The sequence below is a fragment of the Agelaius tricolor genome, unplaced genomic scaffold (assembly GCF_023055355.1).
Source record: "Agelaius tricolor isolate 1412-34295 unplaced genomic scaffold, bAgeTri1.0.p SCAF_19, whole genome shotgun sequence".
In the NCBI taxonomy this organism is placed as follows: Eukaryota; Metazoa; Chordata; class Aves; order Passeriformes; family Icteridae; genus Agelaius; species Agelaius tricolor.
In genome coordinates this window covers 11,963,752-11,979,534 of record NW_027269279.1, presented here as the reverse complement: position 1 = coordinate 11,979,534, position 15,783 = coordinate 11,963,752, and positions in this window count along the sequence as shown.

The following is a 15,783-nucleotide window of genomic DNA, read 5'->3' as shown; positions in this document are numbered from 1 at the left end:
TTTTCCCCTCTCATACAAGTGGTTTGGTATCTGAGTGTGGAGTGATGTCTTTTCTAGAGTTTTTCTTGGATAACTTAATTTTAACTCTTGTGCTGATCTAAGCATTGCTTCTCATCTTGTGAGTTTTTTCATTAGCTGCTCCAAAAAGTGTTTCTTTAGTGTTTAGAATGTCCACCAATTGTGTCACCATCATTTACTATATAGGGGCAAAAATAAATCTATCACTGCTATTGTGCTTTGTCTTGAGAGATCTTCACTCTCCCTGGAAACTTGTAACTATTGTGATCCTAATATATTTTAGATATATTTAATGTTTCTGTTAAAGTAGATCTTGCTTAGGTCTCCAAGGTTTCCAAGAGAAATAGGAGAAATTTCTCTCACTCCAGTGACAACGTGTCTTTCCTTTCCCTGCAACTCTGAATTGAACAATCTCTTGAGTCATTCTGAGGGTTTCCAGTTGTGTTTTGTTCTCTCAGTACCTTTTCACCTAATTATACCAATTATATTGGTGCTTGGTTTATCCTGTGTGCTGGTGCCACCTTTGAGGCCTTCTCTAACAAATCCTTGTAATCCAATTACCCTGTTCAGCCCTCGACACCAGGGCGGTGGGGATTGTCAGGACTGTGTCTCCAAGGGCAATACCATACAGGTCTTCAGGAGTTCTCCTCATCAATGAGAGAAATTCTTCACTTCAGCTGTTTCCTACCATCACTTTTAGTCAAACAGACTCTCCTGTGGGCTTGTCCATGTCAAGTTCTTATAAGCTGTGATGGTTTCTCTTGATCTCTCTCTCACTTTCTGGACTACTTTAAACACCTTATCCTTTCCCAGAAGTTTGTTTTCTCTCCTTAATCAGTCGAACCCTTTTCTCAAACCTACTGGGCATTCATTGATTCATTCATTCATTCATTCATTCATTCATTCATTCATTCTTTGCTTTCAATCCTTACGTCCAACATGGAACAATTCTTCTTTCCAACTAGGCTTCCTCTTTCTGAACTTCTCAGTTTCAACTTTATATGGCAATTGCTGTCACTCTAATCCACTGTGGACTCCCTCACCCATTGTGTGTGTGAATCTTGACTAATTTGAGTTAATTGCAAGTTAATTACTGTTTAAAAGATTTGGTTTTCTTTATTATTTGCTGAGTTCCATATTAAATTACACTGTCTTTATGAGGAAACAAGTTTCCACCCCTCCAGATCTCTGCCCTGCTCAAACCATTTGGCACCGTCAGACGTGGCCCAAACAATTTTGCTGATATTGTCCTTTTGTTCATTAGAACAGCACAATTCTGGAATATTGATTGCTTTCTCACTCTGGTGTTGCTGCTGCTGTGTCCTACAGTACAAAAGGTTTTCCTTCATGTCCAAGACCATGTTTCTAGAAACTTCATTATAGACATGAGAATTTGGGAGGAGCGTAAGCTGTTTTCTTCTTCCTTGTGTTTTCATCTAATGGCATTATTTGAACTGTGGCCAAATAAACTTGTTAGTAGAACTGTGCAACATTGAAAAAAAATAAAATTGATACAGACTGCCCAGCATATGTAGCCAAGAACAATGTTCAGCTTTTAGAGGACTCCTGTTTGATTATGTGATTCCTTCAACATGTCGATCACTGAAAATATTGATTAAAAACAGAGACATCTTTTTGAACTGCATTTTGTAACTGAAAATTATTTCATCTTTAAGTACACAGTGAGTGTTAGGTTAGCAGTTTTAGTTGTTGCCTTGTGCAGAAAAATTTTGATGGAAAAAGTTTTAAACTGTTTTCATAGAGGATCCACATCTCTAGATGCTGAAAAGAAAAAATAATCTTCATGTTATTACTCAAAAAAAATTTCTTAAAACCCCTGCCTCCTAAAAAAAAGGGTTTTTTCTTGTTGTTGGTTTGGTTTTCTGGTGCTTGGGTTTTTATTTTCTTTTTTTCCTCTCCTGCAATCAAAACATGCCCACTAACCTTGTCTCCTTTTTGTTTTTCATTTAACTTGAGTATGTGAGGTAGTGTTAATGGCTCAGCTACAGTTTGATGGAGCTGCAGTACTTGTGTTATGTAAGTTTATGACTACAAAAATACAAGGGTTTTCAGTTAATTACTTTTCTCCTGAAAATCCCTACATTCATTCCTAGATAGAGAAGTTCAAAACCCATCCATCTTCTCCTGGACTGCACCCTGCCTGTTGGTATCTGACATTTTTAGCCATTAAATATTAAAATTCTATGAAAATTTGGTTAGTGGACCTATCCAGTCAACTTTAGTCACTCAGGGTTTTCCCCATATGGTCTCACTTAGTGACTGGCATCTGCAACTTATAAACAGCCCTGAATTTTGGTCTGCCTTTAATTACAGAATTAACTTTATGATGTAATTTTGAATCACTGGCTGAAAAGGCACTCTGATCATGCTTTTGAAGCAACGAGGATTTTGAAGACTTGTACGGTTTTATTGAGTCCCCCCACTCCAATTAATGCCTGAATGAAATGTAGGTAGGAAAGCTTTCCTAGCTGCACAGTGATCTTCTGTGTTACTGAAATTAAAAGGATGTAATTTGGAAAGAAGAAAGTTGGCCTGTGGTAGCCTGTGTAGTTTAATTCCTCCTGATTGTCTTTTGCATCCTGAAAAAGGGAAAGTAGATTTTTCTGTGCTGTGAGCTCAAACTGTGTCTTGATCTCTGCATGAGAGGTGAATGTTTGTGGTAAATGTGGCTTTCTTAATGAGGACCTGCTGTTCTGCATGAAGCTCTGTCACAAATAATAATAAACAGCGCCCGGTTTCTGCCTCTGCAGTAGGAATAAAATGTGGGTAGTGAATCTTCCCTCCACAACTGTGTCACCAGCAAGTCCTCATTACCTGTCCGTGGCTGCTGAAAACTGATTTATCCCCTCATGGTCAGAAAGCTCTTTTTTTCTTTTTGGTAAGATATTTTTGAAAGGCAAAATTAAATATTTTCCTCTTTTTCAAAAGGGTTTTGTTGACTCTCCCTGAAGCTGCTTTTGCCACTTGGAATCCATTTGATTGTTACTGGGCTTTGTGGATGCAGGAAGGTCTTTGTGAAGCTTTGTGAGCTGGAGGAATTGCAAACACACAGTTCCAGCCCAGCTCCTGAACTGACAGGTGATGATCTCACTAGGAGCTGGGAAATCACATGGTGATTTTGGCCAAGGATTTGCCCTCTTGCTCCTGCTTTTGCAGTAAATGCACAAGACCCTATTTTCTTTGTGGAGAATAAGAAAAGCTCTGTAATTTAATTATGAATAATATCAATTTGCTCAGTTTTTTTCATTTTCCTGTGTGCTGTTTTCCTCTGGAGCAATCTACAGTTCCTCTGGGCTGCAGGAAACAAGCACAGGAAAAACAGTGCAAGAGCCTTTGACTTAAGAGAAAAGAGCAAATCAGGATCTGGAGAGGGCAACCACTTGAAGAAGGTTACCCTGGTAAAGGGAATAGAGATCTCTGTTATTGAATGTTTGGTTTTGATGATCTAAGAAACAGAGAAACCAGATGGCAGGAAAATGTCTTTAATTTATCTCACAGTTTAATGTAGAGAGGCACAGGTCTTCCCACAGGTGCAAGGTGAGACAGCTCAGAAGAGTGTCTGGGCATGTTCTTGTTGATCTGAGGGATCCTCCTGGCTCCCAGAGCAGACAAGCAGTAAGGACAGAGCCGTGTGGCAGAGGGGATTCCATGGCACATTTATTTATTGCCCTTTGCACTTCTCTAGTGTGGTCATGATCTCTGAACGGAGCCAGAGCTGCTGCTGAAGCCCTTGGGGCTCCTCCATCCAAGGCTTTGGCTTGAAGTTGAAAGATTTATATCCCTTATCTGACTCATGGCTGCTGCAGGCCTCGTGATGTGCTGGGTATCAGAAACCCCTTCAAGGCCCCAACTTCATAAATCTTAAATCCTATAAACATCCTAGTTCCTGAAGCACTGATTTCAGGAAACACTGTGTTACAAAAATTGTGAGTCCAGTAGTCCTGGATTCTAGCAAGGAAATTTAATTAAAAGAGGAGATAATTAGATGAGAAACCTCTGCTGGGAGTAATTAGAAATATTTCTGAATGGGTTGAGTTAGATGAGTAATCCACTAAAGCTATGCAAAGCCACGGCTGTCCAGCTTCCAGCAAACTGAGTGAGAGAGGAACTCGGAGACTCTCCCCAGAGGCGATTTCTTCTGGAACAGGAGAGAAAACTTCATGGCTGATGGAGCCTGTTTTGTGCCATTCCTCCTCTGAAAGGAGTTAGTACCAGACTGTGGTTAAAAATCACCCCTTTTCTAGACTGTGGTTAAAAATCACCCCTTTTCTGCAGCACACAGCTGAGGCAGCCCACCCTAGAAGGGGAGAGAGGATCCAATTCTGTGCCTGCTGCCATGAGGTTTGAGCTCACTCCTCTCTACCACCAAACCCAAACTGAGGCACTGCCATATGCTGGAGTGAACACAATCAGGAGAAGATAAATTTAGTCTTTTTTTTTTTTTTTTTATTGAATTCCAGAGAAGAACAAAGAGCCTTTATGAGAAGATATATCTGTCTTTGCTCCACACCTTTTTCAAGAAATCAAAACAGAAAAGTTTCTAGAGATAGAGTTTAGGACTTGGAAAAGTCTCAGTTCAAAATGAAATTAGGCTTATGATGTCTGCATTCTTTTCTTCTGGGCTGTTTTGGGATGACAATAATAACTTTTTTTTTGATGCTGCATGTGAGATGGTTGTAGGTGGTTAGTGTGAGGGTCAGGATAAATCAATCCCTCCAATTCATTGACAGTGACTCAGTACATGGATTTTTACACCATGGGCTAAATGTTGTTAAGGCTCATCTTCTGTTCATCTTTCATGGCATCTTAATTTCTTAAAGGCATTCAGCTGAAAACAGTTTTTATTTTTATATGTTTCATGAGGAGAGAACTATCTGATGGGAACTCAGACTTCCTGTGATCCCTACTGACTATATTCAGAGAGGCTTTAATATGATTATCCTGTCTTTAGGGGGATTTGAGTAAGCATGAACTGTTCAAATGAACTGAAATTCAGAAGAGCTGTTCATACTTTGCTGCTGAGTTTTTCAGGGAAGTGGACTCCTGTCATTTAACATTTCTACTTCAGGAAGTCTTGCTTTTCCACGAGCAGCATGCAAATGGAACAGCCAAGACTTTTGAGGGCTCACATCCAAGACTGACAAGTCTGAATAGAGGGGTCATAAATCCCTAACTTCACCTCTTCACAAGATTATCCAAACTTTGAAGCACTGTACACCTTTTGCTGAAGCCAAGTGCTGGTGTACAAATATTCTCCTTCTCTCATGCTTTCCAGTTTGGATTTCTCAATGTCCTGGAGAGCTTACAGTTCTCCACAAAACTTCAATTCTGTTTATGTCACCATAAACAATTATGGTTGTGCCTTTATATATACATGTAACAGTGGGTTTGTTTCTTTTAATTTCAAAAACTTGAATGTTAAACTCCAGGAGCTGCAACAGCTACACAAGATGAGCAGCTCTTTATCTGATATTCTGCATATGTGAATTTCCATAATTAATTCATTTGTAAGATTTTTCTTTGGCTTTCAGTAACCTACAAATGTGTACAGACACTTGTGCTTATTCAATTTGTGCACAAAGTGGAGAAGTATCATTTCTGCAATAGAATAAAAAGCAAACCAACCAGTCTGGAAAATTCTGTTGAAAGCTCAGTATGTTTCATGAATATTGTTAGACAAAGACTTTTACTTTTCATTTATTTTAATATCTTCATTACCCACTTATCTTTGCAATATTATGTATAATAGAGTTACCTGTGTGGAGTCTCAGGGGGTTGTACTTTGAGCACCTGTACAGGAGTTTTTCAGGAGCTGGAGGAGATGGTTCTTTCTGAGGCATCAGAGAAAACTCGAGCTGTAGGCTTTGCTTTTCCAATCCTGCAAAACTTGAGGCATTTGCTTAATTTCTGCAGACTTTGGAGCACTTCATTACACGTGCAGCTTGGATATGTAACCGGCAGAATTTAGAGACAGAAATTTTTTATTAAATATGTTAATGACCTAACATCATTTGGCTTACAGCCTCAACTTTAAAGAAGCAAATAAGAAGGGAAAAAAGTTTCATACATGAAATATAAGACACGAAGGAAATGGAAAAATGCAAAGATGAAAGATCAGTTGCTCTCTCTAATCCTTTAAATTCTAGTAATTTGTTTAACACCTCAGAAAAAGAAATTGAGTCTTGATATGTCATTTTTAGCTGGATTCTGACCATAAATCACTTCTGGTGTTTGAGAAATTCTCATTAAATTTATTTATTAAAATGACAGTATATTTCCACAGTCTGTTGTGGTCTGGATTGTGTTGGCTGGACTGTTCTTGTGCAGCACCTAGTAAGTGTTTTTGTGTTTCTGCACCAGTGTATGGGATTTGCAATAATGGATGTCATAACCCTCTGCTGAAGCTTTGGAAAGAGCTGGCCATCAATCACCATGTACAGTCTTTTCAATTGTAGCTCCCAGTAAATGTGTTTTCTTCATTTATTTGGAAGCTATTATGCTGTCATTTAAAAGCCTTAGAGAAAGGGGGAAAAGCCCTTTTAATGAGACTTTGTGCACTCTGTTTTTTAATAATAATGGCTTGTTTCATGTTAAATTTAAAGCCTGTAGCTCCTTGGCAAATAGGTTTTTAGTTGGTTCACATAATCAAAAGCAGTACAACTGGCATAGGAGCGTGTGCTCTGATCCCAGCTTTCAAACACAGCGCAGAGAACAAACATCCACGCTGTCCCCAGCTCAGACTTTGAAAAGTCCAAACTTTCTTCCTGGTGTAATTGCCCTAACAGATCTCATCAGTGCTGGTTCACATGCTGTGTTTCACAGATCACAGGCATTTCAAAGCTTGCTTGCTGATGAGGAAGAGCTTCTGTAGCCATCAGCACCCAGCCAGCCTGGCTTCCTGCTCCCCTCCAGCTCTCACTTCATTGCTTTATCTCCTTTGCTGCTGCTTAACTCGCCAGGTCTGGGTTTTGTGCTGCCACACAAGGCCTGGACATAGAGCAGGAAACTTGTTTGCCTTTGTTTCTTGCTCTCCCATTCCAGAATGAATGCACCAGTCTTTAGGGTTATTTGCAGTGTAACAGTTTAAAATTGGCTTATAGAAATAATTATTTTAGGTCGTCTAAATGTATCCATATTACCAATTTCTTTAATGAGAAAATCAAATTAGACTACTATGAGAAAAAGAGTGTAGTCTTTAGGAGGCTTCTAGTTATTTTATTATGCCTCTAGATTTATACTTTGTAGAAAAAATTAATTCAAGACATGAAGAAAATGCCACCTTCATAAACACAACCACATTTCTGTCAAGTGTGTAGCTTTCATGAATTGAAATATTAGCATCTGACGTTGCCACAGTTTTCAAGTACGGGTTTTATTGGTAATAGTTCATAGAATTCAAGGGACTTCAATAGAAAATTAGGATAATTTCAGAATTATTGTATCTCATGGTACAATCAACAAATCACCATTTCCTTCTACTAATTTTACCTCAGGTTTGTTAAAAAGTGCTTCTAGAGTTTTATGTCTGATTCTTGTTTAGGAAACAGCCATGCAAAATCTCATTTTGAAAAAAAAACAACCCCTATTTGTAAAACATTATAAAACTGTAGAGCTGCAATTACAGCAATGTTGAAGAAGTTCCTTCCATCATGTTTTTCTTAGTCTTGAATATCTGAAAAAAAAACTGAAGAATTCAGTGCTTTATGAAAATTGTTAACTACAAAGGCAAGCACAGATACCCATCACTTTACCTGCAAACAAAAGAAAGCAAATTGTATAACACTTCTTTTAAAGTAGGTTTTCCTTCTGATAATGCTGAAAACAATTATATTAATAGTGGCTTGTTTCTTTCTTTATCTTGAGTGCAAGTTTTCCTTGCCTTGTGATATAAAGGTAGCCATGGCAACTTAACATTTTAATCACTCCTTTGCAGTGCATTTCTTAGGTAAAGATTATGTAGAACCTGCACTTGATATCTGAACTAATTAATTCTTCTTTCCTTTAGATAATATTTCAAGATAACCGTTCTTGTTTAAAAAATCAGTAACTGGAATAAAAATGCCCAGTTGTGAAGGAGACAACAAATTTGCACTTGAAATTTTGTTGCTGTACCCACTGATGGAAAGATGGGGATTTGCTGTGTTTATAAAATCCTCACTCCTCCTGGAGAATGAGGGAATTCCCACGACTCTAAGGAAGTGCTCATATTTCATTTAATTATATGTCAGAAGCAGTTCTGCAGGCACTGGCCTTTCAGCACTTGCAATGTCTCAAGAATGTTAAAAGAACACTTAAATTATTTGTTTCTGGCTCTGCAATGAGGTATGGCAGGCTTTTCTCAGTGCTCTCACAGGTTTCTTTTTAGGACAGAATAAAAACAAGTGTTGAACTCTTTCCCTAATCCATAAACAATTTTTGATAGCTGTATTTATGTGGAAAACAGGCATCTGTTTGTAGTAACACTGTTGGTAGTTCTGTGCTAGGAGAAGCTTGTCAAGTCTGCAAATGAACCTTTTCCCTTTGAATCTCAGATTTGTGAGTGCTCCAAAACATTATAGAGAGCAAAGGGCTTTGATAGTGGGCTTTATCATTAAGTGGTACTTTGGGTTTGCACTTTGTCTGTGCTCCTTGCCAGGTGATAACTTATTTAGCTGTGCATTTGGATATCATTCCTGAAACTCACTACTATGAATATTGAACACAATCTGGGGTCCTCTAATCATTTAAGCAGCAATCCTTTCAGCAAACTCTTTGCTCAGAGGTATGGCCCACATGCCTCTCATTCTGTAACTGCAGTCAACCAGTGCGATTGCCTCCCTCATAAAAAATGTCATTATTTTTTTCTTTAGGGTAAAATTTTAATTTGCCTCCCTTTATTTTTTTGAAGTCCTGAATCAGAAGCCAGGAGCTGGTAATATCAATGAGTAGATGAGGATTTTGAGTTGTGCTCACCTTCTGGGTAGTGAAGTCAACACGTGCTCAGCTGGTTTCCAGAAGAGAACCATGCAGTTTCTTTTTGTGAGATTGGTACTAAATATTTTTTCAGGACAGCTGGAAACCTCTAGTAATAAATTTCCTTGCAAATTATTGGGATGTTGTCAGGAGGAATTCCCTAGCCTGGTTCTATTGGAGCCATGATAGGCTTCTATGTGTATTTGTGAAACAGTTGTAAGCCACAGTTATTTCACAGCAGTTGTTAAGAGTTAAGAGACTATATTTATTTATTTATTTATTTATTCTTTAAGAATCTGATTCACCTTAATTAAGTGAAAAAAAAGAAATCACATGGAGAGATGTTGCTGTATAGGAGTCACAGAGCAGCAGACAAGTGTTTTGGTGACCCATTGGTGCTTAATTCACCTTTGAGCCGTGTGCTTGATGGATCTCTGCTTCAAGCAGAATTTCCTGTTCCCCTTCCTGGGTCCTGCCAGTCTTCTCTCCTCTGCTGGAGTAGCTGCTTAAGCAAGAGAAACATTTGGAGTGAATCCACCTGTACCATTCTAGAACTTGGGGAGCTTCAGCCTTAGCAGTGCTGGCTGCTGAGGGAGGGCTCAAGAACCACGTGGATTCAGTTCAGGAGCTGTTGTCAATAGGCAGTGATTCAGTCAGGGGCTGTCAGTGGCCTGCTGCAGGTGATGGAAACCTGCCTGAAATGTGTGGAGCAGAGCTCCAGGCAGCCCTGGGCACTGGGTGTGTGCAGCCTGGGGGATCAGGAAGCAGCCTGGGTGCACGGCTCTCCTTCTCCTTGTGTGCTTCACAGGGGTCACTCAGCCACCCAGAGAAGTGGAAGGATGGGTGACTTCAGAGGGGCACAGCTTGCTGCACTTGCAAATGTCAAGACAGAGGTGTTATTTCAATGCAGGCAGTTGGGAAGCTGGGAAATATGGCTCATGGCAGCAAGTGCAGAGACTTAGAGGAGCAAAAGTGCTGGATAAGGGTTTGAGAGCAGAAACTGGGGAAGTAAACAAAGGTTTTATGCATCTTTTGTGTCTCTTTCTGTGGTCTTACATGTGGAATATGTCAGCATTTTTAGGTGTTTCATGTATTTCATCTCTCTGGCAAGAACTTGGTTCTTTACTGGCAGTTGTGCCCATGCAAGGAAACCTGGATTTAAACAGGGCAGGAAACACAGCAGCGCTGGTACTTGATTTCCTTAATCTACCAGAAGAAATAAATTTGGTCAGAGCCTTCCCCAAGCTCTCTGGCCAGCCTGGCTGGGAATTCCTGTGAGCTCTGAGCTGAGTGCCAGGCTCCAAGCTTCCCGAGCTAGCAGAGCAGCTGAGCAATTGGACTGTGCTTTTTGCAGCCCGGCTGCCTGGGACAGAGCCAAATTAGACAGCCAGTTTCTCAGTCTTGGTATGTAAATAAAGGAGGATTGTGTCCCTAAGTATCAACCCCTTAGACTGGAGGGAAAACAACTAAGAGGGGTTAATGAATGAATTCCCTAAAGCACAGTGCACTAGAACAGGGGGCAGGAGAGAAAAGAATAAGTTGCCTTTTTAATTTTGTTTTTTAAGGAGAGCAGGCACTCATTGCACTTAATCAAGTGGAGAATAATCTGAGAGTCAAAGGCCCTTAATTATGTTTTCATTGGGTATGATTTTTGTTTGTCTGACAGATCTCTTTGGCAGCCATGCAAAGAGGTTCTGCTATGTTTAGAGCAGTTTCTATTCCATATGTTAACTATTCCCCACATCTTTAGGCAAAGAGAAATGGAAATTCACCTGCACTTGTCGAAGGTGATGGAGTCAATCCCCCAATGGCTGCAAACTGTGTGTGCGTAGGAGAACTTTGGGTTGCAGAACACAGAGGTAAATGCTGAATGTGCAGGATGGCTTAATTTCCTCTGTGCAGGGCTGAGCAAGGTTATTAAGAAGCCCTTTCAAGTTGAAGGTTTTCCCCGGGGAAACTCCAGAAACACAGCTGCTTGAAAGGAGAGAAACAGAGGGAGGAAGCAAGGAAGAATTAAAAGGAACTGCAATGTGAGGAGGCTGGCTGTGTGCTGCAGAGAAGCTGGAGGCAATGTTTTGCACAAACCTGAGAGAGATGAGGCAGGATAGCAGCAGTGGGAGGAGGGACAGGGCTCTCAGTGATGCTCTGGCTCCTTGTGCCTTGCTCAGACACGTGGCAGGTGCAGAGCTGCTGACACATGGTGGAATAAATTCACCGAGTGCTGAGCAAGGCTTGAATCAACAGCTCTGGGTGAGAAAAGGGAGAGAGAAGAAAGTGTGGGTTTGTTCTGGCTGGGTGTGTTTTGGGGAGCTGTCCATGAAACTGGTTTGCTGTGCATCCTTGGAAATATCCATGGGAGTGGAACCCAGTAGCTGCCCCCTGGTGCAGAGATGTAGTTCTGGAGAGACAGGAGTGTTTCTGGAGAAAGCAGCAGCCAAAGTCCAAGAAATGCACATGGTATAGATGAATCCTTTGAAAAGATAAGCTTTCTGAGAGGCTTTCTAGAATATTTCCAGAACAAATCACAAGAAAAGCCTTAAAATGATGTGGAAATTGAGGAGAAAAGCAGCCCAGGGTGGGGACGAGTGTAATTTTTGAGCTGTCAAAAGAAAAACAGATTCCGTAACACTTTGCAGAGTAAACATTTGCTTTCAGCAGTGTCATGGGTGTCCCTAAATGAGCCCCATCTCCTGCCACCCTTGCTGTGATGTTTTGGGAAGATGGAGAGCATGTCCCACACACTGCTATGATGGGAGTAGGAATGGCTCTGCTGTGCCTGGATCAGCATGGGAGCTCTAACACCCTCCAGATCCCCCCAGCTGGTTTTTATCCAAGGTGTGAAGCCTTCCTACAGTGGGGTGCTCTGAGAGGAGGGCTCCAGCATGAGGAATATTTTCATGTAACTGCATTATGTCCAAGTCTTGGCTGACTTAGTTCCTTGGCCAACTTAATTATTTTTATGAAGAATGCCATGCAGTGTCAGAAGCAATGAGATGCTGGAATTCTGTATCTAAAATAAGTTTAAACTTAGTTATTGCTATAGTGTCAGTTCAAAAAGAAAAAAAAAAGAAGTCCCAAAGTCAGCAAGTACCTGAGAAAAGAAAGTGTAAAATAACTAAATATATTTGTATAGTACAGCTTGCCAGTTTCAGCTTCCACAAGTGACTGATTTTATTTGGAAAGGGTAGAAGTATTTTAGGTTACTCTTTTTCACATTCTAGAACTGGAAGATTTCATAACCCACACTGTATTTTGAGATGTGTATCAGATGGTATAATTAAAAAAGGAAAAAAAAATCCTCTTGTCTTCTCATACAAAGAATACAGGCAAAGAGCCTATAGAATAGAGTAACTTGAGAAGTGTTCCAATGAATTTCCTACTGAAAATGTAGAACAGAGACACCAACACCATCTCAGTGTCTTTGTGCAGATGATGGAATTAGATGATATTTGTATTAAGTCACTTTACTGCTGGTGCTTTAGTGCTTTACTTTAGTGCTGACAGCAGAGGATGACACCTTCTTTAGTGTAATTCACTTCTTGAAACCACCTCTATGCATTGTGAATTATATTGCAGGTACCTGTATTTTGACATGTGTTTCACTCAGCTTAGGTTGCCTATTGGAGAAATATTTTTCTTTCACCATTAGTACTCAGAATCATATTTATTCTTCTTTAAACCTTGTTGAATTCTTTATCAGCTCTAAGTAGACTGAAAGGCAAGTGCACAGCCTTCAATGTGATAAATTTTGTGCCTGATTTTTTGGGTACTCAGTAAGAAATGTCATGAAAAAATAAAGTTTTTTTTAAATATTGCATTAGTCATAATGAAGTATTTTCACTATTGGGTTCATTAGCTTATAGATTTTTAGCAGAATAATTAGCTGAGCTTCAGTTAAGCCTAGAAAAGCCTAGAACTTCTGGAAATAAATTATTCTTTCTGAGACTTCCAAACTTCAGGCTGAAGTTTTCTGGAGTAAAAGCTTAGGTATCTAATATGTTTAGAAATATATTTCTTTTCAGCCTCCAGTTTCACATAGGAGTGTGCTGTGGTTACAGCCTATATAACCATGAGAAGTATTTCTTCCTCTGTTTTCCATGGAAAGGGGTTTTTGACCTGTAAGGAGGTTGATGATGGCAAAATTGTTCATCCAAGTGCTGTTGTAGGGCACAATGTTGGCGCTTGAAGGTGCAGAACTCTTCCTTGCCAAGGGCAGGTCTATCCTTGTGGGCTGCTCCATTTCTTGTTGCTGGATCTCAAGGCAGACGTGGCAAAGGCCTTCAGGAATCAGCAGCAGCAGAGAGGAGCAAACAGGAGCTGCTGTAGAGTGAGGAGTTCCCTGCCACAGCAGTGACCTTCAGCTTAATATGGGCTTGTCTGTATTGATTTTATCTTACAGCATGTTATTGAACACAAAAGCAAGATGAGCCAAATCCCCCTTATTGTTCTTGAATGCTGCAAGACTCCTCATATGAATAAGGGGACTGGGAGGTGACTCTATAAAAAGAATATTTAGCTGAGTTTTTAGATCATCTGCCAGATTCTAATCTCTGTAGGCATAGAAACAGGGTTTTTTTCTTTGACAGCCACGCATCTGAAATTAGAGTTTAACTCCTACAGTTGTCAAAATAGATTTTCTGTGGTTTCAGAGCTTTTTCTAGCATCAAAAGAATATTCAGTTGAAGTTTCATCCCTGTCTTATGAGGACTTAGGTTAGATTTTTCTGTAGGCTGATTGCTTGTCCTTAGTTACAAGACCTGGAGCAACTTTCATGTCCTCAATTCTTATAATTTCTCCTAGAGGAAGGAGAGTTTAAAGCCAGGCAGTTTGCATGATGAGGGCCAGTGGAGGTTGTCTGTACAGTTGTTGTCAATCAATGCCTGGAACTCTACAAATCTTTTTACCAAATTTCGACCTAAGGACCACCAAGGCAGTTCAAAACTTCCAGGCTAATGTAAATCAGAATGATTTTTTTTTTTTTTTTGTAACAGGGGGATCAGGAAATCTACTGAAATTTCCAGAGGTGACTTTATGACCTGACTATGGCAGAAACTTTGCCTACTTTTTCTTTATGAACCCTTCACTAGTTCCAGCTTCTTAACAGAATACAGCTCAGAAATACACATGGGGTTTATTGAACAAAATATTCAATCAGCTCAGCTGGGATGATGCAAAACACTTTATTCTCAGCACAAATTTGAACCCACAAAAAACAAAAAAGCAGCAGCTTTGTAGATTGCTGTTTTGGACTGTGCTATAGGTTTGGTGGGCAGAAAGAGGAGAAATCATATTGGAATACGAAAAGAGAGAATACTCTTGGTCTAAAATTAAAATTTTTGACAATAATGGCTTTGTAAAAATGTGAGCAATACAGAGTGCATGAAACATTATACAGCTACAAGTGTGAAAATAATTTAGGGAAAATAGGAAGACCTCTCTTTTAATGCCTTTAGGCAAATCTAGGAGATTGCTCCATTTGTTTAAAAATTTCTGGACACCTTACATTTCCCACAGTAAATTTTTGTGCTGTTAGTTCTTACTCCCTTCACTGCAGGTAGCTGACATTTATGCATGGAATTAAAAGCACGTCCCACATTGGGATTCCGTCCATTTGAGATCCAACTCAGGATATTAATTTTCTGTTTCAGAGGCAGAGGAGCAGGTCAAGATGTCAGTCCTGTCCTCTGCCATCCTTCTTCAGAGCAGAATCAGCTGTGCTCTGTTCATCCCTGGCAGATGAGGACATAACTGCTCCTAAAATCTCCAGTTATGAAGTCCCTGCAGCATCCTTAGGGAAATCTATCCTGAGCTTAAGTGTCCTTACAATTAGAAAGATTTGCCTGATATCTAACCTAAATCTCCTTAGCTTAGTTAAGCTCCTTAATTCCTGTGCTATCCCAAGTCAAAATAGTGCAAGGATTCTTTCCTTCCTTTTAGTACATTAAGACTTATCAAATCTCCTCTCTCTGCTTTTCTGTAGCCCAAGAATCAACAGTTTATTAAAGCTCTTCTTGTAGGACAAACTTAATATGATTTTTTTTGTCTTTAAGTTTTAAAAATTGCTTTTGCAAATTGTTTCGTTTTTTCTTGGACAGCAGTGGGATACAATATTTCAGGTGATATCTAGATGAATTGGTATTTCTGGAAGACAATGTTTTTATGCCTCTGAGGAAATTGTTCCTGTTCTTGTAAAGCCATGACATTTACTGAGTCATAAACAATTTATGATCTTACAGCCTTCTGATCAGGTCTTCAGGGTTCCTAGTTAGCTGACTACTCACTATATATATATATATATATTTTTTTTTTTGGCCTCTAAATTTCTTTCTTTTTGAACTGCCTTCACTTTTCTAGATTACTTCTCCAATTAGTCACATTTTTCTGGGGGCGTTTGTTTTGCTCGAGCTACTTTTGTGTTCTTGTAGAACCTTGCACTCCTCTGTTTTCTTCACAAAAAGATGTGTGCTCTCTAATCCTGCTGCTGAAACCATCAAACAGGAGCAACCAAGCAGCCACTGAAGGAACTTCACTTGATGTTCCCTCTTTAATGGTGGGCACCTAACAAGTGTAGAAAATTGTTTTCCATCCTTGTTAGTACTGCCTCAGCAGTAGATTAATTAAGTCCACGAGGGTTTAAGTTTGGTGACTGTTATTTGTTGCTTTATTTTCCCTTTTTTTCCAAGCTTGCTTAAAAGAATGTACACAAACTTAGAAATAGCAGGAGATTCAACATTTATCTTTTTCTTCTTCTTTCCCTATTCTTTTTTTCCCATGGTTTTCATGTGTCCATTA